The sequence below is a fragment of the Myotis davidii genome, unplaced genomic scaffold (genome assembly GCF_000327345.1).
Source record: "Myotis davidii unplaced genomic scaffold, ASM32734v1 scaffold46, whole genome shotgun sequence".
NCBI lineage: Eukaryota > Metazoa > Chordata > Mammalia > Chiroptera > Vespertilionidae > Myotis > Myotis davidii.
In genome coordinates, this window is record NW_006383006.1 from 3,899,050 (window position 1) to 3,906,747 (window position 7,698).

Consider the following 7,698-nt stretch of genomic DNA (forward strand, 5'->3'; position numbering starts at 1 on the left):
GGTGAGATGGAAAAAGGAGCCACTCAGCCAGCCCGCCTGTGTTTCTGGATGTTGTGGGTCCCTGGTTCAAGCTTAATTTGAATTGGTTGTTCAAGGCGGCAATCTCCGGCGTTAACCTATGCCGCCATCTTCGGTTCTCCCCCGGGGACAGAACTCTTGACCTTTCTGGTGTACAGGACAATGCTCCAACCAACTACATCTCGGCGTCCGCTCCGGCCTCCGCGCCGCTGCATTGCGCGAAACCGTTAATCAGTTTCTTGACTCCCAACACAAACCTCAGAATGCATTAGCTCTGTCCCATTTTCCATCTGATTTGTCATTGTTCTGTTTTACTTCCTTCTTTATTATTGCCAACATTAGTCAGCATCATTATTATTAGTGTAGTCAATATTTTGATTTACCATATGTTTACTAACTTGTTTTCCCATCAATACCATCATTTCACCCTTTGTTCCAAGTTCTGTTTCCTTCGTCCAGGAGTGAATCTTTAGAAGTGGTCGATGAGGGGTGCTGGTGATAAATTTCCAGTTGTGGATCTGATAGGCTCTCCATTGACCAATCAGTTTTAAGTTTGGCTGAGTCATAATTCTTATTTGGCCGTTTTTCTCTCTCAGCATTTTGAAGATATTTTACTGTCTTTTAAAAAAATATATATTTTTATTGATTTCAGAGAGAAAGGGAGCGGGAAAGAGAGAGAGAAACATCAATGATGAGAGAGACTCTTTAGCAGCTGCCTCCTGCATGTCCCACACTGGGGATCGAGCCCACAACCCTGCCATGTGCCCTGACCAGGAATCAAAGTGTGACCTCCTGGTTCACAGGGTAACACTCAACCACTGAGTCACACTGGCCGGGCAAAGATATTTTACTTAATTCTGGCTCTTTTACTGATTGTCAGTCCTTTGTAGGCAACTGGTCTCTCCTTCCTGAAGGCTTTTATTATTTAGTTCTTTATGTTTGTTATTCTATAGTTACATTACAATTTGTCCAGGATGAATATATTTTTTAAAATGCTAATAGTACTGTTTTTGGATGATGAGATTATGAAAAATTTTTTTCCACTCTTTCAATTTTCTGCAGTTTTAAATTTTGTTTATATTTATGTGTCACTTGACAAATCAGATCGAACAAACATACAGTTTTATGTATGCATATATTTTTTAAATATGTTTTTAATGGATTTTTACAGAGAGAGTAATGGCGAGGGATAAGAGATAGAAGCATCTATGAGAAAGAAACATTGATTGGCTGCCTCCTGGACATCCACCGGGGATCGAGCCCAAAACCTGGGCATGTGTCCTGACCCGGAATTGAACCAGTGACCTCTCGGTTCATGGGTCTACGCTCAACTCCTGAGTGACACCGACTGGGCAGGATGAATATTTTTATTAGTCCTCCAGATTTGTTGTGATTCCTGGATAATAGCTTAGAATAATAGGTATTATCTATTAAGTGTTGGCTGTGCACCAGGCACTATTTAAAATACTTTAAAATGTGAACTCATTTCATAGTCACAACAATCCTAACAATAAAACCCTAATACGCAAATTGACTGAAGAGCAGACCAACCAGCAGAACGACCAGTCACTATGATGTGCACTAACCACCAGGGGGCAGACACTCAATGCAGGAGCTGCTCCCTGGTGGTCAGTGCACTCCCACAGGGAGAGCGCTGCTCAGCCAGAAGCAGGTCTCATGGCTGGCGAGTGCAGTGGTGGTAGCGGAAGCCTCTCCCACCTCCGTGGCAGTGCTAAGGAGCAGCGAGCTGAGTGGTAAGGAGCAGTGAGCAGGTGGGTAGTAAGGAGCGAGGGGTCCTGGACTGCGAGGGGGATGTCCGACTGCCAGCGTAGGTCCTGGACTGCGAGAGGACACAGGCCAGGCTGAGGGGACCACCCCCTTCCAGTGCTCAAATTTTGTGCCCTGGGCCTCTAGTACTATTATAACCCTCATGTTATAGGTAACTGAAGTATCTCATCCAAGTGGACAAGGTGCTCAATGGGGAAGTCGAGGCAGAGACAGAACACAGCAGAGTCCACTTTCCTCAGGGTCTCCTTGCTGCCACCACTCACCAGCTTCTGCCCAGATATTTTGGTTCTCACTGGGCAGATATGCCGGTGGAAACTCGGGGGCAGGGCTATTGTCTGAGAGAATGTACTTCAGATGAGCCTGGATTTCAGAGGCACTCACAATGTTCCCATTTTTATCCAGGACATCGAAGACATAGAAATGTCCTTTTCATAGGATCAGGAGATGTCTGGCCTTGTCATCAGTGAAGAGTTCATCCCGACTGGGTCTGGGTAAACGAGCTGAATTGAAAAGCCGAAAATACTGGGACATATCCCGTGGATATGCATTGATCAAGTAGGCACCATACCAAGACAGAGAGGAAGGCACAAAGCGTATGAGCTTCTTGAAGGTATCAGTGCCACTCTTGGCAGGGTTCAAGTGGAACACTTCTGGTTCCTAAAGGCCAGCCGGGAGTTCTTCAGAAACCGGATGGCAGAAACCGTCATGTTGGTCGCCCGGGTGAGCTGTTCATTATACTCAGTCTTTGGGTCAGGGTTCAATGCCATAAATGGATTAAAGTTCAGGACAATGAGGTCTCAAGCAGTTAAGTACATATCAAACCAGGGGCAATAATGTGGTTTTTAAAAAAATATTTTTATTGATTTTAGAGAGGAAGGGAGAGGGATAGAGAGATAGAAACATCAAAGATGAGAGAGAATCATTGATCGGCTGCCTCCTGTACATCCCCTACTGGGGATCGAGCCGCAACCCAAGCATGTGCCCTTGGCTGGAATCAAACCTGGGATAATGTTCCATTGTATAGATATTAGAGGCCCGTTGCACAAAGAGATTCTTGCAATAGGCCTTCCTTCCCCTGGCTGCTGGGACCCAGGTCTTCACTCCGGCTGCAACTGAGAAGCCAAGCCTCTTCAGTCTTCAGTCGTCTTCAGTCTTCAGTCTTCAAATTAAAGCCATCTTTGTTGGGTTAATTTGCATACCCATCCTGATTAGCTGGTGAGAATAGTGTAGTGACACCAATTTGCATGTTTCTCTTTTATTAGTGTAGCTAGAACATTTGTCATCAGTTGATGGACATCTGGGTTGTTTCCACTTTTTTGGTTATTATGAATTCTCTTGGGGATATAACTAGAAAGGCTAGGTCAGATGTTAAGTATATGTTTGACCTTTTGAGGGACTGCTACAGTCTTTCCAAAGTGCCTGCACCATTACCGCCAGCAGTGTATGAGGGTTCCAGTTTTTCCACATCCTTGCAATGTTTGTTATTGTTTGTCTTTTTCATTGGAGCCGGTCTGGTGGGTAACCATCATTGTGGTTTGATTTGCATTGCCCTAATGTTTATTAATGGCCTTTTCTTCCTCATTCTCTTTTCTTCCTTGACTCTGAAATGTAGCTCATATGCTTATTCTGCTTGTCCTGAGCAACCAGTTGATTGTGCAATTCTTTTCCAATCCCATTTTCAAAATTCTTGTAAAATCCTTCTGTTTTCCTGAACTTCCCATCATCCAAGAGAGCCTTCTGTGCACTGAGGTACCTTCTAATGGTGTCTTCAAGTTTGGGAACAGGTAGCCTGGGCAGGCTGTCCTGGTAGTGCATGGTGGGCACAATGCTGCACTGCAGGTACTGTCCGGGCCAGAGCAGGTGCTCAGGGACTGCTGGGGGGGACATGGAGGGGCACTCCCTGGCCAATGGCAGGGACCTTGGGCCAGGCACACAGCAGCAGGTGGGCTAACATTGTCTCTGGAGGCTGCGGCTGCAGGAAGGATGCTGAGTCTCTTTGCTTAGTTTTCTATGTTACTGTCACTAATTGTTCCTCAAACTCTCCACCAGAGTGTAAGCTGACTGTTAGTATGTCAAGTGATTATCAGTTTCATAATTTTTCCTCTTTGACCTCCTCCTGCTTTTGATGCTTCCTGATGTTCCAGTTTGGACTGGTTACCCTGTAGGTAATGTCCTGGGATTTCCTTTTGGGTATTTCCTTTGACTGCCTTTTATGCTGGAGCCTCAGTTTCTTGGATCTTCTTCCTCTTTCTTGGTTTATTCTCTCATTTTGGTGGGACACATCCTCTAGTACCTTACTTCCCGAAGTGTGGTCTATGGACCAGCAGCATTGGCATAAGCTGGAAGAAATTATGAATCTCAGGCCCCACCCAGACCTACTGAATCAGAATCTGCTCTTTAACAAGTTCACCAGGGCACCCATCTGTTTATCAAGGTTTGGAAATCATGTCTCTGATAGCTCAGGAGAAAGGTAAAAGTGACTCGAGGCCTTGCTTTTTATTTCCCTATATTCTACTCTCACTTTAGACTAATTAGGAATAAAATTGAAAGTTGGAAGTCATTTTCTGTCTGGATTTTTTTGACAGTGTCCCATTGCCTCCTAACCTCTGGTGTTGCCGTTAAGTTCAATTCCTTTATGATTTCCAGTCTTTTGTGTGTGACCTTGTTGTTTCTTCCAGGTACTTTTAGTCCAGATTTCTGAGGTTTCATGACAGTGTCCTTTGGTAAGGATCTTTTTGTTGTTATTATTGAGTGTCCTGTGCCCTGAGTGAACCCTTTTAATCTAGAGACTCTTCTGGTTCAACAATATTTTCCTGTTATTCTTTAACTAGAGACCCTGTGCACAAAATTCGTGCATGGGGGGAGGGGGGGTTCCTCAGCTGGTCTGCAATGATGCCAGCATCCCTTGCCCTGGCCTCCAGCCCGAGGCCCCTTTCCTCCCCTCCCTCCACACGGTCAGGGTAGGGACACTGGGCTCCTATTGCCAGGGCAACGCCACCAGCGTCCCGCCCTGGCCACTATGGGCGCCACCATCTTTGTTGCGGAGTGACAGTTAATTTACATATTACTCTTTTATTAGATAGGATAATGTCTCTAATCATTTCCTTCATTATCTGTTCCTGGACCTCCTAATAGAAGGTATTTGATTTCCTGGTGCCTTTCTGAATTTTCTTATCTTAAATCTTTTATTTTCATTTCTTAATATTTCTGTTTTGCTTGCAGGGAGATTTTCTCAACTTTATTGCCTATTTCTTCTATTAACTTTATTTATTTCTGTCATATTTTTAACGTGTAGGAGTTCCTTATGTTCTCTGAATGTTCCATGTTGTGACATCTCATTTTTCTTGCAGAGATGCATCATCTTTTTTATCTGACCAAAGATATTAATTACAGTTTTTAAATTAAATTAAAATTTAAAAAAAAATATACTTTATTGATTTTTTTACAGAGAGGAAGGGAGAGGGATAGAGAGCTAGAAACATTGATGAGAGAGAAGCATCCATCAGCTGCCTCCTGCACACCCGCTACTGGAGATGTGCCTGTAACCAAGGTATATGCCCTTGACCGGAATTGAACCTGGGACTCTTCAATCCGTAGGCCGACGCTCCATCCACTGAGCCAAACAAGTTTGGGCCCTTTGCCCATTTTTTGCTTGGATTGTGTATCTTCCTTTTGTTAAGTTGTATGAGTTCCCTATAAATGTTGGAGCTTAAACCCTTATGGCTGGGACTCTTCAATCTGCAGGCCGACGCTCTATCCAGTGAGCCAAACCAGCGAGGGCTGATTTTATTTAATTTTTTAAAATATTTTTATTGATTTCAGAAAGGAAGGGAGAGGGAGATAGATAGAAATATCAATGATGAGAGAATCATTGATCAGCTGCCTTCTGCATGACCCCCACTGGGGATTGAACCTGCAACCTGGGCATGTGCCCTGACTGGGAATTGAACTCTGACTTCCTGGTTCATAGGTCAATGTTCAACCACTGAGCCATACTGGCTGGGCTACAGTTTTGTTTTTGTTTGTTTTTTTAAATGTTCTCCTGTTTCTTGCATTGTGTCTGTTTCCCCCAAGTCTCTTTGTTTTGTAGTTTTTATCTTCAGTTATCAGTAAATGACTCTTAGGATTTCTTCCAATGTTTGGTGATCCGCCACTGTTTGTTCACATTTAAGAGTGAGGAACTAAAGTGACCTCTGGAAGCCCTGTGCATATGGTCCGAATTGGTTGAGTAAGGACTTCACTGTAAGTTGATCAGGCCGGGACCTAGAGCTGTGTAGTACAACCCTTACCTGTCAGATTGGAAGGTTTTTGTCCCTTTTGTGGGTCAGTTTCACTGGAAGGGACTCTCTGTTCTCCTGCCTGGTGGTGGTGGTGGCAATGGTGATGGCGGTGGATGTAAGGTTGGCTCCAGCATTCTCAGGGCTGAGTGGGAAAGAAGTCTGTGGGTGGTAACTCACATTTCAGTGTGAGGGCTTCCCCTCAATCTGCCTGCTCACTGCTGTGCCTGTAGTCCTGGAGTCTGCTTTCCTTGACTCCCCCTCCTCTTCAGAGAGTAAATCTTTAATATATTGCTGGGGTTGGCCAAGTGATCTGTGGAACAAGGACATTCTTCCAGCTTCCATACAATCCTCCTGTTTTCAGGTTCATCTGCACCTTTACCTTTAGAGGAATCTGAGCTTTTCTAGGGTTTTGATTCATTAATCAGTTTAATTTTTGGCTCTCTGCTTTCACCCACCTGCAGACTCATTGTTATATTTTTAAATTCTTAATTGTGTATATCTTTAAATTCTTAATTGTGTATACAGATGAATGTGCAGCTGTATGGATATTTATACCAGGAGTAACCACCACTCAATCAAGATACAGAATACTTTCAAGATACAATCAAGATACAAGACACATCGGAAGGTTCTCTTGTGTCTCCTCCCAGAAAGTAATTCCAACCAAAGGTAGCCTCATTTTAACTTCTGTCAATCGATTAACTTTGTCTGTTCCAGAGCCTGGCATACATGGAATCATGCAATGTATACTCTTCTGTGCCTGGCACCTTTCACTCAACATTGTTTGGCCCTGGCCAGTGTATCTCAGTGGTTAGAGTGTCAGCCTGTACACCTAAGGGTCATGGGTTTGGTTCCCAGTCAAAGATATGTGCCTGGATTGCGAGTTCAACGCCCCACCCCAGGTCAGGGTGCATGATGGAGGCAACCATCAATATGTCTCTCTCACATGGATGTTTCTCTCGTTCTTACTCTCTCTCCCTCCCACCTTTCAACTCTCTGAAAAAAAAATCAATGTGAAGGTCAATACTCAGTGGTTGAGCGTTGACCCAGGAACCAAGAGGTCACAGTTAGATCCCAGTCAGGGCACATACCCAGGTTGCAGGCTCCATCTCCAGTAGGAGGCCTGCAGGAGGCAGCTGATGGATAATGTTCCTCTCTCAGCAATGGTTCTATTTCTCTATTCCTCTCCCTTCCTCTCTCTCTAAAAATCAATAAAAACAGCCCTAGCCAGTTTGGCTCAGTGGATAGAGCATCAGCCTGTGGACCAAAGGTTCCTGGGTTTGATTCCGGTCAAGGACATATACCTTGGACATAGGGAGGACATAGGTCCTGCCCGGCCCGGGCCCTGATTGGGGCTCATGCAACCAATTGATGTGTTTCTCTCATATCGATGTTTCTCTCTGTCTTTTCTTCTCTCTTCCACTCTCCCTAAAAATCAATGGAAAAATATCCTCGAGTGAGGATTAACAGCAACAACAAAAGCAACAAAACATTATGTCTATACAGGTACTTTGTTTTTACTTGCTGGTCTTGGTTTCTGGTTCACCATCCTTTCTTCTCTTTCTCTTTGCTTGGCAGCCACTCCCATCCCTCCTCACAACTCAGCGCCGTC

The 7,698-nt window shown here is 44.4% G+C and overlaps 1 pseudogene; it reads right to left on the reverse strand.

Annotated features, from left to right (window-relative positions):
• Window positions 1-1,946: 1,946 nt before the first annotated feature.
• On the reverse strand, window positions 1,947-3,760 carry LOC107181529 (annotated as a pseudogene).
• Window positions 3,761-7,698: the final 3,938 nt, after the last annotated feature.